We start from the raw sequence: 20736 nt of genomic DNA, 5'->3' as shown, positions 1-20736 counted from the left end.
AAAGCCACTGTATTTTAAATACCCTCAGAGAATATCTGTAACGGAATATAATTTCTGTTTCAGTTGACGTAATTTCAGTTGATGTGCCAAAAAGCAGAAAAAACAAAAGATTAGTTGGTTAGGGTTACATTTACACAGACATTTTCCCCAAAATTCATGTGCTGTTGGAGTTATGTTTTAGGAGTTCCTAAATTGTTAAATAAAAAGTTTTTCACTTATTTTTTGCAGTAAGGTTTTCTTCTAGTTATTATTTTCACTTGCTTCAAAGGTTTTCATACCCTTTAAAATTAACCAGAGAGCACCAAAATTGACCTGAAGCTTTAAAAATTTTCTGGCGGTGGACCCCCAGACCCCCCACCAATACCACTCATGACATTTTTTCTATCCATGTTACTAATCTTCTACACCTGTACACTCTCCCATTCAGTGTGTTTTACAGTATTGCCAAATTTGACTATATAAACTTGTATGCTATAGTAGTACTGTTTTGCATCATTTTTAATAGTGGCCAATGATTTTGACCAGAAGAAAATTTTCAGTCAGATGAAAAATTTTTGCTTTAATCCCTGGTGTAAATCCATCCATCAACAATAATGAATTTAAACACAAAAAACATAATAATCCAAACGGAATATTGTTGTTTAAATAGTGCATTTACACCAAAAAAACCATAAAATTTACATAAACTGCAGTGTATTCACCATGCATTGAACTTCACATTAACCATTTTCAGTGTCTCAATAGAAGCATAAACATAGTTCAGGAAAGAAATTGATAAACCCAGTATAACTGCTGTCACATCATTCTTGAAAATGCAAATATAAAATACTGTCAAATGTCAGTGTATATGATGCATTCCCGAAAGTAAAATGTGTGTCTTCTTGTAGCTCTTCCTGCTGAGGTTAACCCTCTGTCATAGTGCTGATGACAGTGTTTTCAAAGTAGATTTTCAAATGAGTAAAAAAGAATAAATGGAGCCTGTGTAAAGTGTTTTCCCTGTGGAATACACACACAGATATGTAAACCCTGTGTAAGCTGTTGCCATCGAGGATTCAAAGCAGAAAATATAAAACACAACGGCGGGTTTTAAAGTTGGCTCAGAGCAGCAGCAAACAAAAGATGGTGCAAACCCTCTTTGTTTTCTCGACGGATTCGTAAGACACAACTAAAGACTGTCAGCTTGAAATAGTGTTTTGACAAGAGAAAATCATAAAGCAGTTCAAATGGTAACATGCTTTTATGGACAGATCCAGTGTCTTGTGCTTTTATTGGTGGGAGTTTTGCTTTTCCAACCCCTTCACTGAAAGAGGAGTAAAGTTTATTCCCTTTTACTTCCAAGAAATTACTGAAAGGTGGAGGTTTAGGGGTTACGTCAGTCTGCAGCTGATATGAATTTTGACAATTAGTTGATTACAATTTTCTTTAATTTTGCTGCTTGTAAACACTGGTTCTGCTTTTGTGATTCACATGGACGCTCATAATTTTGACATGGATGACGCCAGGATCAACACAGAGTTGTATGTTAGTTACATCTTCAGTTGTTAACAAATTTATTGAAGACTGCAGTGCACAAGTTGTTATGTTATATGATTATACTTGTTGTTGTTATTGTTACTTCTACAAAGATTTTTTTTATATATATCCTTTACTTATATATATTTTGTGGTTGTTATTTTAGCTGTCCAGATTAATTTAAGATTTTATTTGTAGCTTTCTTGGGACAATTATCTACAAAGTTTATTCACAGATTTGAGAAATTTAGATTTTTTTTTTTATTTTTTTGATGAATTTTTTAAATGTGCCTTTACTTATAATGGTCCATATTTTGATGCTTATAACATAGAAATGGTTACAGATAGGGATGCACTGATACCGAAACAAGAATCGGCATTGGCTCCAATACTCAGTGTGTGTACTCGTACTCATACTCGTAAAAGATACCCGATACAAATGCACCGATACCACTTACGGCTGTTTGACATTCACAGTTCAGTGCAGCAGGTACGCGGCGGTGGAATAATGTGTGGGGAGTGTGAAGAGTGTGGAGATTTTTCAAAATAAATGACGGTGATAAAAGTAACGCTGACTGCAAGTAACGTTAAAGACACAGACAGATACGGACGCAGCGTTCTGTCCGTCCTCTGCGTACATTCCATCCGTTTTCCAGGTGCTGGTGGTTGCGTACCCAGAATGAGAATACCAGCCGGGGTAAGGAGCGGTGCGGACCACCGCCAGCGGAAGTGAAAACGAAACTTATCACTCATTTCTCTTTTCTCTTCATGCTGAAGCTAAGCTGTTAAACCTTACTTTTCTGTAAATTGGCTTAGAGTCTGGTTTTGACCAACTCTATATATAAAGTGTCATGAAATAACTTTTTGTTGTGATCTGGCGCTATATAAATAAAATCTGATTGATTGAGTGATTTGATTGGTTTTCCCCTGTAAGTCGCTTTGGAAAAAAGCATCTGCCAAATGCGTAAATGTAAATGCAAAAACGCTGCAATATTAGTATCACATTAGTGTTACCTCTGTCGTCTTCATGTTTGTTATTACTGACTTTCTTCTTCTTCTTCTCAAAAAACTTTACTCTTCTTCGTGGTATTTGTCCAGTATGGTTAATTCAGAGCGGCGCCCCCTGATGGATTAATTGAGAAACGCTCATCCCAACACATTAAATGTCAGTAGCAGCACTTTGTTCCAGTCAGACTAATGACAACGACAATAAAGCACATTTACTAAAGGAACTAAGAACTGGAATGGGATTATTAAGTACTCGTATCGGTACTCGGTATCGGCAAATACTCAAATGTAAGTACTCGTACTCGGTCTGGAAAAAAGTGGTATCGGTGCATCCCTAATTACAGATATCACAATTGTGACTATTGAGCACTGACAGGAAGTCATAAATGGACTTTCATTGAATTTGTTGAGCTATTCTCCAGTGAAAGCACCACCCACTTCTATTTCCCATGGTGGGATGAATAAGGTCTTATCTTATCTTATCTTATCTTATCTTATCTTATCTTATCTTATCTTATCTTATCTTATCTTATCTTATCTTATCTTATCTTATCTCTAAGACAGCGGCAGAACCTGGCAACCTTGATTCAATTTGTCATTGGTTTAAATTGTTATTGATTCTTGATCAAACATGCCAGTCAGATACAGTGCCACTGGTCTGATTTTTTTTGTAATGCTACATTTAGGTGTGAAATACACTGTATTTTCCACATCAGGGACTATATCTGATTTCAAGTCTTTAAGAACACAAACCCCAATAGGAGTGAAAACGCTGGGTAAATAAGAATTACTTAAGAATTACTTAATAAGAATTACAAATCCCACAAAAATAGTACATTAGTACACTGAAAATTAATTGCATTACTAGACATATTAATGTGCAAGTCAAGCTAAAATGAAACAAATGCATTAAATTCGGACAGATTTATGGTTATTGCTGTTAATCTATGTTCTATTCACTTTTCATTTTATTGCATATGGGCATCCCAATAAATGTTAACCTTTAAAAAAACATCAATGGACAGATGTCAGCCTCAAATATATGGAAATCTGGCCAAAATATCTGTATTTGGCAGGAGTGGTGAGGATGTTGGGGGATAGTCTGGGCCACCTCTACTGTTGGAAGGAGACCGAGAAAAATGATAGAAAAAAAAGGATGATTGCCAATGATAGATGCACAGGTAATAAAAAATACTTGCACTCATAGTAATGATTATCTTCCTGTAATACTTACAATGTTTGTTTTGAACCTTTTCGCATGTTGTCGTCTTTTGGCTCATCATTTTGTTGGAGGTCCAGCTGAGGCAGGTGGTGATCCTCTAGCATTAAGCCCACAAAGGGTTCAGGTGAACACCATGACGAAAACCTCCATCACACACACACACACACGCGCACACACACAGCTGACCAACAGAGTGTAGAAGGCAGATAACATACAGAGAAATATACAATATATGTGTAATCCTGCAAATTAGCAGTTTCCCAGTGCACCCAAGCCTTTCCTTTTATGAACAGCAAATCCAAGATGAAAACCCAGCATGAGATAAGCGTCACCTGACTGACTTCAAACAGAGCAGGCCATGAAATCCTCCACCAGAGCTGTACTATCAACCACTTTATGTCTCATGTGCAAAAGCCTTTCCCCTCTAGACTTTGCGTTCCTTATGTGGCTCATGCACAGGGTGAATATTAGCCCTTACTCTGTTTGCCCTTTTCACACCATAGTCTGTCCACATTAAACACTCCTGCAGGTTTAGCTGTAGCAAGAACTCTCTGCAAAACCCCTTTGTTGTAATAGGTTATCAACTCCTACACGTAGTAGTGTACCTTTAACAACTTCTATTGACCTTTACACACACAAATTCCTGCATCCTGTATACAAATTAATACAATTAATGCAATGATTCTTCTTCTACTCCTTTTGTCTTTTCCCATTAGGGGCCGCCACAATGGATTTTTCTCTTCCAATACGGGTGATCTGCTCATCAGAGTCGGCTGTTGTTAACCCAGGCCCCGAGCAGTCCATCCTTGTTGGAGCGTGGGGGGGGTCCATGATTCCATGATTCCATGATTACCTCCGCCAAGGAGGTTATGTTTTTGCCAGGGTTTGTTTGTTTGTTTGTCTGTCTGTTTGTTTGTTTGTTTGTTTGTCTGTTTGTTTGTTTGTTTGTCTGTCCGTTAGTGTGCAACATAACATAATAAAAGTTATGGACAGATTTGGATGAAATTTTCAGGGTTTGTTGGAAATGGGATGAGGAAGAAATGATAAAATTTTGGTGGTGATCGGGGGTGGGGGGGCCCACGAGGGGGGGCCACTGATCGTTAGTGTGCAACATAACTCAAAAAGTTATGGACAGATTTGGATGAAATTTTCAGGGTTTGTTGGAAATGGAATAAGGAAGAAATGGTTACATTTTGGTGGTGATCGGGGGTGGGGGGGCCCAAGGGGGGAGCCACTGATCAGCCTTGGCGGAGGTCTGCGCTCTCCGAGTGCTTCTAGTTGTGTGTGTGCCTGTGTGTGTGTGTGGGGAGTGATAGAGTGATTGTATGAGCAGAAGTGGAAGTGAAACTGACCCACCTTACTATTCTTCTAACACACACACACACAGGAGCAGCAAGTGACAGAATCTCCGCAGCAAAAAAGTTTATAAATCGGTTACATATTGGCCGATGTTGATTTATCAATTATACACTATAATCGGCCTGATTAATCGGTCGGGCTCTAATCTATACACCAGTGTGAGTAGCAGCACTGGAGGCAAGGAGGGTGAAGTGTCTTTTCCACAACAGCACATGACTAGGACAGAGCGGGATCCAAACCGCCAACCTTTGGTTTGATTAATGGACAACCTGCTCTACCTCCTGAGCCACAGCCCCCCCTAGCTGAAGTAATAAAAGTAATTTAGAATTTTAAGATTTACGTCATCTTCCCTAACATAGCTGAACCCCAATAAAATGTTGAACAATTAATTCTTGTGTACTGTTACGACCCGAAGGTGAAACATATTTAAAAAGGACACCAGAGTCAAACGGATATAATTCAAAAGAACATATTTATTGTATTAGATTTATTTTGTTTTGTTCTTCGTCATTTTAACAAGCTGCTTTTAATTAAGCAGAACCAAACCCTTCTTGAACCCCGTGCCCAAAGTAACAAAAGAAAAGACCAGAGTGGACCAGCAAAATAAACATAAGGATGGTGTGTTGGACAGGCCAACCCTATTCAGGGCCGTAGAAGCTGCCAGCGCACCGTTACCCTATCAAATAAACAAACCACAAAATAAGTCCTAACGAAAAGAAAAGTGAAAACAGGACGACTGGATCCACCTGGCCAAACAAAAAGAAAAAAAAGCTAACAAAAGGCTAACAAAAGCTAAGCAGGCATGAGGAAACCTGCGTGGAGTGGAGCAGAGCGGATGCGCGCCTCGACGGTCACGCTGTGGACGCTTGAATCGTTGAGGAGGAGAGAGAGAGAGAGAGAGAGAGAGAGCCATCCCACAGGTGCTCGACTATGTAACGCAAGTGGCGCCAAATGAATTAAGGTTAAACACATAAAAATGGGAGAAATACCACAAAGGATAAAAAAAATAGTTGACCTAGAAAAATTCATTCATTCATTCATTCATTCATTCATTATCCTCACTAGGGTCACGGGGGTCACTTGGAGCTTGTCCCAGCTACTTAAGGGCAAAGGCAGGGTACACCCTGGACAAGTCGCCAGTTCATCGCAGGGCACAATCAAACACAATCAACTAGGCAAAATATCTCCATAATTATCAATCAAAAATAGACCAAAGTCAAAAGAAGAAAAAAAAACAGAAAAAATAATGCACAGCACTTAACAGTACATCACTCAATATTACTGAGACCATGGGGGTAATCTGGCCCAGGAGGGTCTATTCTGGGCTAGACTAGTTTATACCCCGGGTATATTCCACATGTATTATATTACATTATATTTTGCACCGGAGCCCTTCCTGACACAATCCTCCTCAAGGATTACAGAAGTGTAAGAGTGGTTACAGAAAGTGAAAGAATACTTGTATGTCATGACTTTGTCCCAACTTTTCTGGATTTATTGCAGGTGTGAATGGCAGAAATGGTAATACATTTATGAATAAATTAACAGAAAAAATAGATATCTTCTTCAACCCACTGGATATGGAACAGCATAAGTAAAACATACATTTAGAAATCAGTAGTCATTTTTCTATTGACCCTCAAATTGCACAAATATAACTTGTGCATAAAGATTTACCTAATGGAAAAACGGCAAGTCTCATTTTTCGATTAAAAATGTTTGCGCTGGAAAGACATGGTTTTTCGGCTGTAGCGCAAATGGTACGTCACGCAAAACTGCAATGGAAAGACCTTTTTTCACAACTAGTGTCAGGTGAATAAAAAAAAAAACAGATGCTGACGTATGTTACAACAAGTGAATAATGAGAAGAAACATGTCACGGTATGTGTGGACACACCAGGAAACCCAATCATTTTTTAATTTAGTACGATATAGAGGGGTAATATATAATAATAATGAATATATCTGTAAATCAACACCATATTTACGTTTGTCGCCATGTTTATGGAATGACTTCTCGTGTCGTCTCGTGATAATAAACAAATCTTCACATTTGTGATTTAATGGAAAAACAGACATTATGCACTTCTGTGTTTTTTGACATTTAGTAAATATCGGTAAAGTTTTACGCAGATGTCCAATGGAAAAGCGACTACTGCTTTTTATTTCATGTGCCTTTTCCAAACAACCGTAACATTTCCTGATCTGGAGTCGAACACAAACACACTGTCCTTATCCCTGTTGTACTTGAACAAAACCAGTCTGGTGGAACTCTAACCTACTTGAACATGGACATAAATCACTTTTATTAACTCACTTTTTAGTCATTTAGTCTCTGTCAAGAAGTGGCCTATAGCTAAAGTTTTTTGTTTTTTTTTTCCCACTTTTTACTGTCAAAAGGCACTTTTTCTCACAGCAGTTGGCGTGCAGCTTATTGGTGCTGCCATGCTTGGCTCCTGAGATGCCAAGTGACATGTCCTGGCACTCTCTGAATATATTTTATTTCCAGTGGTGACAAAGTCATTTACATAGATTTCAAGGCCAGTCAATGTGAAATAAAGTAGTATATTCAGTCTGTCTCCATATTAAACTTAAGTGTAAATGACAAATGCATACCCACACAATGAATATGAATTGTGTTTCTTATATTATCTTCCTTTTTGTTAATTAACATACCTGCTACCTCCTGCTTAGCCGATGTACTTGTATGGAGATAAAATCACTCAGCATTCTACAGGAGAGTGCAGAACAAACATTCTCCTATTTTACACATTCTGTCCTTCACTTTTTTTTTTTCTGCGACACTTTTTTCCTCTGTCTGCTCTTCTTACTCTTTGGGATTCAACCTTTGCTTGGCGAGAAATGACCCATGAGAAACACAGAAGAGCCAATAGCTGATGGGGCAAATGCAGGTAAATGCTCTTTGCTACAGGACTGGATACGGTGTGTGTGTGTGTGTGTGTGTGTGTGTGTGTGTCTGGTGGATAACCCCATGGGCAGCCATTAGAGGACAGTCACAGTCCTGAAATGGCTGCAATTTTGCACCTGGAGACTTACTCTTGCTCTTGTTCTCTCCATTATGTACATATACACACATAAAACTGCAGAAGCAAAAGAACCAGTCAAACACACTGCTTTGTTCACGACTCCTTCTAAATGGTTCAAGTCACAAGACGACAGAGAACGACACAAAGGGAGAGATTATTAATAGAAAAAGACAAAAGATATATGATAGTGTGGGTAAGCAGAATTTCTACACAGTACTGATCTCTATACTGGTCTAATTCTCAGTTGGATCCAATTGTCATTTAAAATGGAAGCGGTGATGATCGGACCCTAAAAACTTTGTGCATGTTGGCAGAATGGGGGAAGTCAAGGGCATATATGGACATGATGTCTCCAGGTAAATGGTTAAAACATTACTTCTTGTGCAAAATAGGTGGAAATGGCCAAAACTGCACCGGCCAATGTGATGTGCCAAGGCATAGGTTGAAGCTCCAAGAGGCCTTTCTCACCCTGCCCCCCAAAGGGGAGGCAAGTTTGTTTGTTTCTTTGTTTGTTAACACTCTAGCAGCAAAACTATTGGTTGAATTCTTACCAAATTGGGTTTATAGATTGCCAGTGACCCAGAATAGATCTGATTACATTCTGGGAAAACTACGTCAAAGTTAAAATTTTTTATGAATTTTTAAAATATTTTTTCTTCTCGCATTTATGTATAATGGGCAAAATTTCAAATGTCTACAAAAAACATAAATTGTGTTTCAATTTACTTCAAACTTGGCACAGATATTGAGGTAAGTGATATGCTGACATCAGCACATGCATAGACATGATGACATCACTTGGATCGATGCCAAAATAGGCTACAGTATGTGCGAGGGGTGGGGTTTGTTGTGCCTGGTGGTACCACTTATTTAAATTCTGCATCTGATGCATGTTAAACCTCACTTTAAGGCTTTTGAAATTCATCATGTCTCCACAGCATCATTGCTCAATTATCAGTAACGGTTTTGATATAATTTCATTGCAAAGGCTTTCACACTTTAAGTTGTTTGGGTTAATTCTCCAGGAAAAATATGAAAATTGCCAGGCACCATGTTGTGTCGTAAATATGGGTCCAAGATGTTTTTGTTGTGACTCTACACCCCATACATGTTTAGTCTAAACCTCGTGCACTAACTTGATTTTTGAACATTAGTAGGTGTTCAAGCCAAGACTATAACCTTTTACCACATCTGACATACAGTCATGGAAAAATTATCAGACAATCCCATGTTTTCTTCAATTTCTTGTTCATTTTAATACCTGGTACAACTAAAGGTACATTTGTTTGGACAAATATAATGATAACAACAACAAAAAAAAGCTCGTAAGAGTTTAATTTCAGAGCTGATATCTAGCCATTTTCCATGTTTTCTTGATAATAACCAAAATCACTTCAGTTCTTACATCAATATCTATGGCATTGTACTGACAAAAACAATGATTTTAGTCATTCCATGTTTTCTTTTCTGTCTGTTTTAGTCACATGATACACACAGGAGTTAGTACTTAATTGCATAACCATTGTTTTTGATGACTTTTGATGGTCTAATAATTTTTTCCACGACTGTATGTGTAAACTTTTAAGTATTTTAGCCCCTCTAAAAGGGCATTTGTTTGCCAAAATAGAATGGTGTGTTTTTAAGTTTCAATAAGAGGCTTCACTCTGTTGTCTGTGTTCAGGAATTCAGGACCTAAATATGACACATGGATGACATAAAAACACATTCCTGCCTAAAAAAAACAAAACAAAAAAACAAAGATCCTAAAATATGCAAGTAAGATTCCTGCGAAAGTTCTTCTGTTTTGATATAAAATCAAATTCAAGCCCTCCTCAAACAAACTCCACTAGACCTGAGGAATGATCGTCTGTTAACTCTTTAACCCCTGACGTGTCTGTGGTGCTCGTTCTAAATGTATGATTTATTTTAAATATTCATAAAAATTCAACCGTTTGCTAAATAGGAAAAAATCCAAAACGTGCTGAGAGAATAGACATCTGAGCATGCTCAGTGTATCCCCCATCACCTGTGGAATGGGGGGTAAAACACAGAGCAGTGAGTGAGCATGACTTGCTATAAAAATAGATGGTTTGTGCTTTTTTTTTTTTTTTGTACAGTTTTCCTTTTCGTTTTTTGTTTTTACTGTTTGCAGTGTTGCCATGATTTACCCCCCTTTTTCTTTTTTTTCTTTTACTATGTTTTTACCGAATTTTGACCATGTAACTGCTTCTTGGAGGTGCCAAAAAGCAGCTAGACTGATTTAACCACTCAGCCAAAACTCAAATCCTTGTTGTTGTTCAGTGTGTTCCAGTTCACAGTTCATGTTCAACATCCTAAATCTCTAACTGATGTACATTCTAAGTGATTTATTTAGTAAAAACCTCTAAAACTTTAATTCCTCTCTTTGTCTTTTTCTGTTATTCCACACTGTTTTGACCCTAAAACACACAGTAAAACAAAACCACTGAAGAAAAGGAACACAAACACATACTCACAGTGTTTTATGACACTGAAACAGATGACAATTCACAGCAGCACGTTTACATGGAATAATGTCTCAGAGGTTGAAGGATTAATGTGAAGGCGATACAGGTAGTAGAAACACATTTTCCCATCAGTGTGTTTGCTTGAGTCAGAAGTCAGACAAACATCCAGATGCAGTCACTCTCCTCATTTTTCTGCCAGTTTCTTATCAGCCTTATTATAATTAAGTTCTGTTTTTTTTGCAGAGCCACTCTAATTAGTTAACTCTAGAGGTGTATGGAATGTTTTGGTCACTTTGGACAAGGACATGGTAGCCTTTTGCCATTGCTTCCAGGCTTTATGCAAAGGTAATTAGCTACTGGTTCTTTATAGACTCAGACACGGGCATAATATCAATTAATCCTTTGTTAAAGCTTATTAGAGGCCTCTTAAAAAGGCTCATCGCTACTCATAAATAAGGTAATGAAATAATGATTCTGCAGCCAGGTTTGTGATGTTTGTCCATGTAGTAAGATACAGAGATTCTCTTGAAAAGAAAAATGGCGTGCAATTAAATTCAATATGTACGTAGCCTTTGAAAGTACTGCGGTTGTATGGGTGCGATTAAATACGCATTTGGATACCTCCACTTGCAGAGGTATTTTATAAGAGTGGGATTAATGTCAGCATTTCAACCACACAACCCTATCGTGGGCTGAGAAATTCTGGCAAAGTTAGGTTCTTCAACTGGCAGTAATCACCTCTCAGAAGACCATGGGCCATGATATTACCTCTGTGACAACACAAGGCAGCTTCTTGGCTGTTGTGGGAGATTCATGACTCTTTGGTGAGAGATTTATGCCTCTCATCAGTAAGGAGGGAGCTCAGAGGGAAGTTCAACCTCTCAGTTAATCTTCAAGTATTTTAAAATAAAAAAAAGTGGAGAGCAGAGAAGTAAAAAGTTTATCTGTCAAACTTCTATTTCACCACAATATCTATGTATGTATACACTCGCCGGCCACTTTATTAGGTACATCTGTTCAACTAGTAATGAGCAGAAATATCTAATAGACCGATCACATAATCACAACTCAGACATGGCCATGACAATCTACTGAACGCAGCAGCAGAATGGAGAACAGAGGTGATTTAAGTGACTTTGAACACGGTGTAGTTGTTGGTAGCAGATGGGCCGGTCTGAGTATTTCAGGAACTGCTGATCTACTGAGATTTTCATGCACAAGCACCTCTAGAGTTTACAGAGAATGGTCAGAAGAACAGAATATCCAGTGTGCAGCCCTTCTTAGTGAGAAAAAGTCTTGTTGATGCCAAAGGTCAGACTGGTTTGAGGTGACAGAAAGGCAGAATTCACCACCAGTTACACCTCAGATAGAAGAGCTTATCTAAAAGCATGACAAGTTCAACCTTGTAGCAGATGGAGTACAGCACCGGCCACTTTAATAGGCACGCCTTGAACTAACAAAGCGCACAGAATAAAAATATATGTGTCAAGGATACAATTCTCAATAAAGATGTAATTTATTTATTTATAGATGAGTTTCAATGTTTACTAACAACAGTGATGCGCGCGCAACTCGGAGGCAAAAACACGTGAACGAGCGAATATGTTAGCTCTAAAACTGTCCATTAACTGTTTCTGTCCAAAAGCCGATCCCATCTTCTCTTTCACGGTCACATAATTTGACTGAACCACATCGGGAAGACTGTCCCATAGTAGAAAAGCAGACTGTCACAGACGGGTGGGCAGCAGACGTTGCACTAGACATTTTTATTATCTGTCATTTTGGCGGACAGGGTTGTAAAAATTCCGTCATAACATATTATTATCTGTCATTTCAAATTTTTATTTTTTAATGATAATGAAATATATTTAGTAGTATTTAATGTTCAAAAACATCTCAGTGATGCAGCAGCTGTAGTTGCTGCTGGCTGATAAAACCAACGTGATATCACGACTGGCATAATTATTTACGCCACTTGTAATTGGTGTGTTATCTGTAGACATTCTAAGCTTTCCTTGTGTTTGTTCATGCAGTGTCAAATCCCATGCACTGAAGGTTAGGGTTCAGGTTCTGTGAACCACAGATCTACGCACAAATTTACATGCCATCAAATAACACATGAAAGGTAGAAAATGCGTACATATAACACACCAAATGACATAAGAACTGGCGTATAACTTGCTTGTGCGTCATCTTTCACCGCATCAGTCCCTCTTTTTTCACCGCGTTTATCAATGCCATCCAGTTTACTGGACTTTTTAAATAACTAAGGAGACTCGGCTGTCTGCACAGTTTGCACTAGCAAAGTAGCATCTAATTTTGGCTAAAGTTAGCTAAACAACGATTACCCTCAGTATTTTAATCTGTCAAAATAACAGACGGCCTTCAGAATTTTCTGCCATTAAAAAAAAAAAAAAAATCTGTCAATGACGGAATATTTTCGGTTAACTTGACCTCTGTATGGTAGATCTCCAGTACTTACAGATCTGAAGTGTGCACTGCACAGACCAGCATTCTGAATTTCCTCCTCAGACCAGTTCTTGCGTCTTAATGCCTGCAACCATAACGTTCGCCGATTTTTCTGAAAGGGATGTTTCCCAGCAGGAATTCTGTAGAAGGTTAAATCCTTCTGTGTGTTCTTTCTTTTCTGACAACCCACGGCACAACAAGACGACGGCATTATTCACACTTGCAGTCGGTGCTTTGCTATGAACTCGGCGTGCTTTCTGCCTCCAAGGTGCGTGCGCAGCATACGTCCTACGTCATCATGAAACTGATCTACGGAAAACATGAATAGAGCTGGATGGTAGGATTTACAGAGTATTTTGAATGCACTGTAATAGATTATATAATTTTGTGTCATTGCATCATTAAAAATGTTTTCCTCATATAGGATTATCAGTAGTTCTGAATAGTAATTAGCAGATTGAACCCTTTTTCTCCATTGTACTGTATCTCTCACTTCTACTTCTGTCAGTGAACCATTTTCACTAAGTTTAGGCCGAATAAGCAAAGCTATGGGCTGTTGTTATAAACCAGTAATTGGAGACAAAACAAGAACATATGACTAGTTTAAGGTGAGGTTCAGGACAAGTGTTATTCCAAGAGACTTCTTCAGAAGTCTTGGATGAGAGATGAAATGTTTTCAAAAGAGCTAAACCAGTCCAACTGAACTGGGAAGAACTACCAAGAACCAAATAAACTATTTACTACCTCTCTACATCGGAACAGTTGTGAATTACATTTGATCACTTTGGTATTCACTCTACATTACAGGTGTCAAACATATGGCCTGCGGGCCAAAACTGGCCTGCCAAAGGGTCCGATCCAGCCCATGAGATGAATTTGTGAAATGAAAAAATTACACTGAAGATATAAACAATTGATGATGTTAAAATAATTTTAGCTCAGGTTCCACATACTGTACAGACCAAAATGATCTAAAGTGGATCAGACCAATAAAAGATAACATCTAAATAATGACTATGAAAATTTCCCTTAGTTTTAGTGCAAAAAAAGCTAAATTACATGAAAAATGTCTACATTTGCTTACAATCCTTTCACCAAAAAATTTGAACAACATGAACAAATATGAACAACCTGAAATGTCTTAAGTGTAATGTGACTAATATTTTGCCTGTTACTAAATGTTCTGTGTATTTTCCACAGTGATCTGTAAGTTGTAATGTGATGTGTAAATGAGAAGCATATGACAATTGCAATGATTTTTCTTAACCCTTTATTGGGCAAGTGACTATTTTTGGTTATTTTCGCAAACATTAAATATGGGACCTCAGTGACATCAAGAAGCATATTGGTTTTTATAACAATATACCGCAAGTCAGAGAGATTTTCTAGACATTTTGAGGCTGTAAATAGTGAATATGAGGGATTTTTGTCAGTTTAAGACAGTTGTTTTATTGCATGTGTTTACTTACTTTACACGTGGTGCTTGGATGTTTTATGGCAGGAGGAGGGAGACTGTTGTCATGCCAACCAGCAGGGAGGAAGGTGATGATGTCCAATAACACCCCAGCCAGCATGTCCATGTGGGCCCCAGAAGGGTTACATTTGGGCTGCATATAAGGGTCCCATGTGGGTTTGTCCGCAGTTTCCATGGTGGCCCCACATGTGTTTGCCCATATCAGAATCAGAATCAAAATTAGAATCAGAATCTCTTTATTGTCATTGTACCAAGTACAGCGAAACTGAGGTAAAGCTCTCCATTTCAGTGCAAGAATTTACAGACAGACAAAAAAATAGCAGTAAAACAACAACAAATATCAGTAAAAGGCACCGTTATCTACATTAAAAAATAAAAAGTATTGCAAACTAAGATATGTGTAAAACACAGAATTTAAGTTGTGCAAATAACATGAGAAGTAGTGCAAATGACATGAAAGATAAATATTGTGGGATAAAATAGTGTGAAGAATAAACAATATGAGATATTCAGCTCTCTGATTCTGATTCTGATATGGGCAAACACATGTGGGGCCACCATGGAAACTGCAGACAAACCCACATGGGACCCTTATATGCAGCCCAAATGTAACCCTTCTGGGGCCCATATGGGCATGCTGGCTGGGACACTAAAGTAGAAATTTTGAATATCAGAGTATTTCAATGAGTGCCCTATAAAGGGTTAAGTGATTTCAAGTTGTTCATGTTATTCATATTTTTAAGGAAATGCTGTAGATATAAATATTTTCATAATGTAATTGTATTTTTCACTGTTATTTTACTGGTACGCTCACTTCAGATTATATTGGTCTGAATGTGGGTCCTGAACTAAATGAGTTGGACACCCCTGCTCATCCCTGGTGAAGAATCAAAGATATCCCAGTAAAATCTAAAAGACAGTTACGATACAGTGAACACAAAGCAATAAAATACAGGTTTATTCTTTTTTTGACTCTGGGTTGCAGGAATACTGTGTAACTTTCAGAACCCTCAGAAAAGGGCCCACAGGTACTTTTTTTTCCTTTTTTGAATATCACAAATATTGTGTATTTGAAAATAATGCTCTGTGCATTTGTTGTTTTTCTTATGTGACTGTGTTGTTGAGAGGTTATTGCAGCTGGCAGTGAAATAGTCCACAGCCCTGACCCCAAACTGACTATTGTGCTATTTTGCTGGCAGTAACATATAAATGAAAACACTGATAAACATTATGTCAGAGGCTTTTTTGTTATTGCCATGCCAGGTGCAGTTATATACTGGAAGTCAGCACAAAAGAAACAAAAACAGTGTCACTTTTGATTCTGAACAATTTCTGTTTATATTTTCAGATTTGAAAGAAACATAATAGAGGTTAAATGTAATAAGTAATGTTGAACTGCTGTTAGGATACTTCCAGCAGCAAAGAAGGTGGATTATTATGTTTTACATAAGGAATTTACATAATAAAAAAAGGTTTAAATGTGTAAATGAGCACAGACAAGCAATTTCACAGTCTTTATTATAATCCTAGTTTAAAGTATGTATGAACAAATTACATTAATGTCAATCTTGTGTTTCTTAAAGGCAAATAAATCACAAAACGCTAAACTAAAAAAAAACAAAGATGAAAAAATGTTCTCTCTCCAAATCCTACCTGGCACTATTCCATTATTCCAAATTTAGGAGGCTGAAGCGATGCCTGTGTGTGTGTGTGTGTGTGTGTGTGTGTGTGTGTGTGTGTGTGTGTGTGATATTTACTGTCACCTCTCCTTATACACTTAAGCAAACATGGATTACTGTCACAGACCAAGTGGGAAATGAAAATACTGCACACTTTGTCAGTGAAAAGCAGTTATATTTATGATGAAAATACCAGAGAGGCCGTGACAAGAAGAAGAAGAAAAAGAAGAAGAAAAAGAAAGCAAGAAAAGGCGCAGAATAGCACAGCATGAAACTCTAAACACCACGAATTACAGCTGAGGTGGAGATTTTGTTGCCACATTTGTCAGGTGTGTGTATTCATTTCATCTATCTCTTGTTCTGTCTTTATCTGTCAGACTTGCCTCTGGGTAAAATCAGCGTAATGTGTGTCTCTGTATTTCAAAAGCATTTCTTGTCGTGCACATATTCTTGAATAGATGTCACATGATGATAATATAATAGATGCCACCTTTGGTATGCTGCTTTCTGAATAGGATGCCTGTCAATGTGAATTTGTTGTGGTATTTCGTTGCATTCAAATGGTGGGGTCAGCTCAGGATACTGTGCTTGTTATACTGGCTGCTGGTAGGATGATGCATTTTTCAACTCGGATGTTTTTCATTGTACCATTTTTTCCCTGAAAAATGTTATATTTTTCTTTTAGCTTTAAAATAATAAGCTCAGTTGAAAATAAAATGTATGTTTCTTATGCATTTTGTTCAACATGACAGCAAATTAAAAACACATTTGTGATATGTGAAAGATAAATACAATCATAACATACCAAATAGTAAAGTCCACCATAATCATCAACTTCACCAAGTTTCTGACTTTTAGTGTTTTTCACATGTTTATCTCTTCTACAAAATCCTTTAACCTATAAAGACCCAAACATCCACTGGCGACCCAAACCATCTACTGATGTAAACTGTTTAATACCTGTTGATCCATTATTCCTATCAATACATGTAAATAATCGGTGAAAAATGCAGTTTGTCTTATTTTCATGGTCATCAGATATGACCCATTGTCCAAATGGGTCATATCTGATGACCATGAAAATAAGACAAACTGCATTTTTCAGTTCAGAGGCTCCGTAGTGAACGTGGAAACACCGTCATCTTCTACAACATTGATTCAGTAAAACCCATGGAGTTGGATCAGTGACAGTGGATGGACACACTGGGTTTCACTGGAAAAGTAACTTTATCCTCAGTTGTCTCTGTTTCTGATATAATAACCCTCAGCTTTAATCTGAGCTTGTTATGAAAATCCATATGTTCAGTGAATTAAATATGGGAAAGAAAACCTGATTTCCACTGAAAAAATGCAAACTAAAGAAGATAATATTACAACAAATGATGATAAATCACTTAAAGGGGTCATATTTTGCTAAACCCACTTTTATTCGTCTTTGATACATTTGTAAGGCTCAAATTATGTTAAAGGAATGTAAGGTTTAACAATGGAGTAAATTACAGGGAATAAGTTAATTCAGGTATTTGTTAAAAAAATATATTGACAGTGTTTACACAAATAACTACTTACATTTATGTTGTAGAATAATTGTTTACACATATACACATTTAATTATTTTCATTTGTTGTCTATTAGCAGCTAAAATAACTTGTTGAATGTGCCTTTTTAAATCACTTAACATTTACCGATCTAGGTACTGGTAGTTCCTGATTGGCTGGTTCGGTCATGGGAGATGGGTTTTTCAGGAACTGTTGTGGTTGCTGTTAAGGTACGTGTAAAGTAAAACACTGTTGTACACTGTAAGCCTGGAATTTGTATTTACTAAAATGCTTTGATTACAATGCACTTAAATGATTTAAGTTTTATGATGTTACTATAAAATGTTCAGTATATTCTACTAATTTGTAGACATAGTTGAAAGTACGAAAAAGTTTAAGTTGAATGGAATTAAATTACTAAGTTTTAGTCATGACCACACCTTTTTATCTTTGCATTGCATTGTGGGTATTGGGCATGTTGTTGACAATGTGTTTTTTTTATGTGCAGGGGTTCAGCGGGGTTGTGGTTTTAGTGTTAATTTGGATTTAATGTATGTATGGCAATGTTTATTGGCCTTTTTGTGTTTGTTTTTGTAATTTTGTAGAGCTGCACCATGAGTCAGAGCCATAGGAAGAACGATGGCTTTCCTGTTCATCTAAGGGTATGTTTACATGGCAACACTTGGATCTAATTCCGCAAAGATTTCTCCTTTGCGTTATAAAATCATTCCGCGTTAAGGCAAAGCCGCTATGATAACGATCTGCGTTAACATGAGTCCGTGAGAACGGCTGAATACGCTGTAGTGGCCATGCAAGACCAGTAGCTGGTGATGTAGAGCTGTAGTGAAACAGTGGCTGCAAAACACGCGCCTGCACACAAACGATTTCCGGTTTAGACAGCCTTTAAATGAGAAGAAGAAGAAGAGGCATTGGCGAATATAAGAAATGCGTCTCCGCTGGTAAGAGTGTAGACGCAGTAAGTCTAACTTTTGGTGGAGAAGCGACAGCAAACTGAGCACAGTTAGCAGCACGTATGTTGTTCTGAAACAGGCCATTGTTGTTGTGGTTGTTCCTTCTTTTTCTGCAGCTTTATTGTGTCATAGAGGCTGGCAAACCAGCTTGGAGGCGCATTACCGCCACCAACTGGCCTGGAGTGGGTTAACTGGCGGTTCTTGGCTGCGCGCGCATGCGGTGACGTCATATTTTACCCCGGAACGCTCCGATTTGTGTTAACACGGAGCTGAAATGCGGAGCGTATCGATAACATTCCACCCTGGACCCTGGTATCAAAAGTTTCCAGATTCAGGCACTCTAGGCACCGTTTCCATGTTAACAGAAGGCTAATCCGCAATGAAATCTTCCCGGAGTCGACTGAATCCTACGCCGTGTAAACGGCCCCTAAGACTGTTATTATATGATGAAAATCTTAATGTTTTGTCAAGTTAAGAGCACTTCCTGTATTGGTAATTAACTTTGAGCTAACTTCCATTCATGCTTCAATATATTAAGTTGAATAATTTCATAACTATTTTGGTCAGGAATAGGATTTTGAGTTTGATTATCTTAAAAATAATTGTTTAATCAATGATAAATTAATCTGGCTGCAATTGAGAAAATTAGTCAGTGTAACCTAAAATGCTGAGTTGAATGGTTGGATAGTGGGGTTGATTTTACAACAGATTTCAAGTACAAATAATCTTTTAGTGTTTTCTACTTAATAGTTTAAGTTCAGTACTTTTAGCATTAAAGTTGAACCTACTTAAACCAATTGATTAGTCGATCATTACTCAAATCATTTAAGTGCAATCACTTGCCTCAAATTTTTTGAGTAAACTCTACTTATCCGGGTTTACAGTGTATGTCAGTGTCTGCCTAACCCTGTCGACAGCCTAAAAATAATAAAACTACATTTTTTTGCAAACTCCATCTGTCACCCACCTATGCTTTGGTTCTGACCAATCCATCCACTCGGCACACCTTATGACATGTACCATATGAATTACTGCTTGAAACTGATGGACTTTATACTAAACACTGCTGTCGTCAGTAGTTTGTGCACTGTTTTTATTTTCTCATGTAGGCTTCTTTGTTCTAGTCCATGTGCACACATTTCCACCAAAATAGAAAAGCACTACTTTCATTTATTTTTACCATTTCAGTTTTTTATCAAGAAGGTATAAAGGTAAGAAAAAATTCTAGTAGTTGAGTCAGTGTATATTGCTGTACATGCACAGAAATAAAAATGCAATTACATAACAGTAGGCGTGTATAGATCCTGCCCTCTGTTAGAATCTGTCCACACCACCTCCTCCACAGCACAGGCCAGACAACAGGGAAAACATCACCTTGAGTGGTGTAACCAACTCTGGACTGACCCCTCCTCCATGTCTCCACATCCATCTTGCATAGCCTGCAGAAGGGACACTTGAGTGCATGGTTGGCGGTCACAGCCTTTTCTAGCACCGAGCAGAAAAGAACTCATCAATCGGATTGAGGAACGGTGAGTAAAGGGCAAATACAAACCTTTAAAGTTATTGCGTTTGATGAAATCCAGTGGAAACCAATAGATGACGACAAACCTGGGCTGTTCTGGTCTGACCTGTACAACTACATTATGTAGCATGTCCACAAATAGAATCATGTGGGTGGTGGGTGATCCAGAACACCTGTGGAATAATAGAATAATGAGTGTGGTATTTCCTCTATGCCTGTGGTTCTCAAACTTTTTACAGTGGAGTACCTCCTGAAATATGTTTTTTTTTTTTTTGCCCAGTACCCCCACTCTCACTTCAGCATTTTTGATTGAAAAAAATTAAGCAAAATTAGTTCCTGTGCTAAAGGTGTCTGTTTTACACAAACTTTGTAAACAAACAACATATATTAAATATATTAAAAATAACAAATCTTTATAAGTACATTTTGTGTGCAAAATATAAACTGAAA

This window comes from Sphaeramia orbicularis, chromosome 10 (genome assembly GCF_902148855.1).
Source record: "Sphaeramia orbicularis chromosome 10, fSphaOr1.1, whole genome shotgun sequence".
Classification (NCBI taxonomy): Eukaryota; Metazoa; Chordata; class Actinopteri; order Kurtiformes; family Apogonidae; genus Sphaeramia; species Sphaeramia orbicularis.
This window is presented reverse-complemented; position numbering follows the sequence as displayed.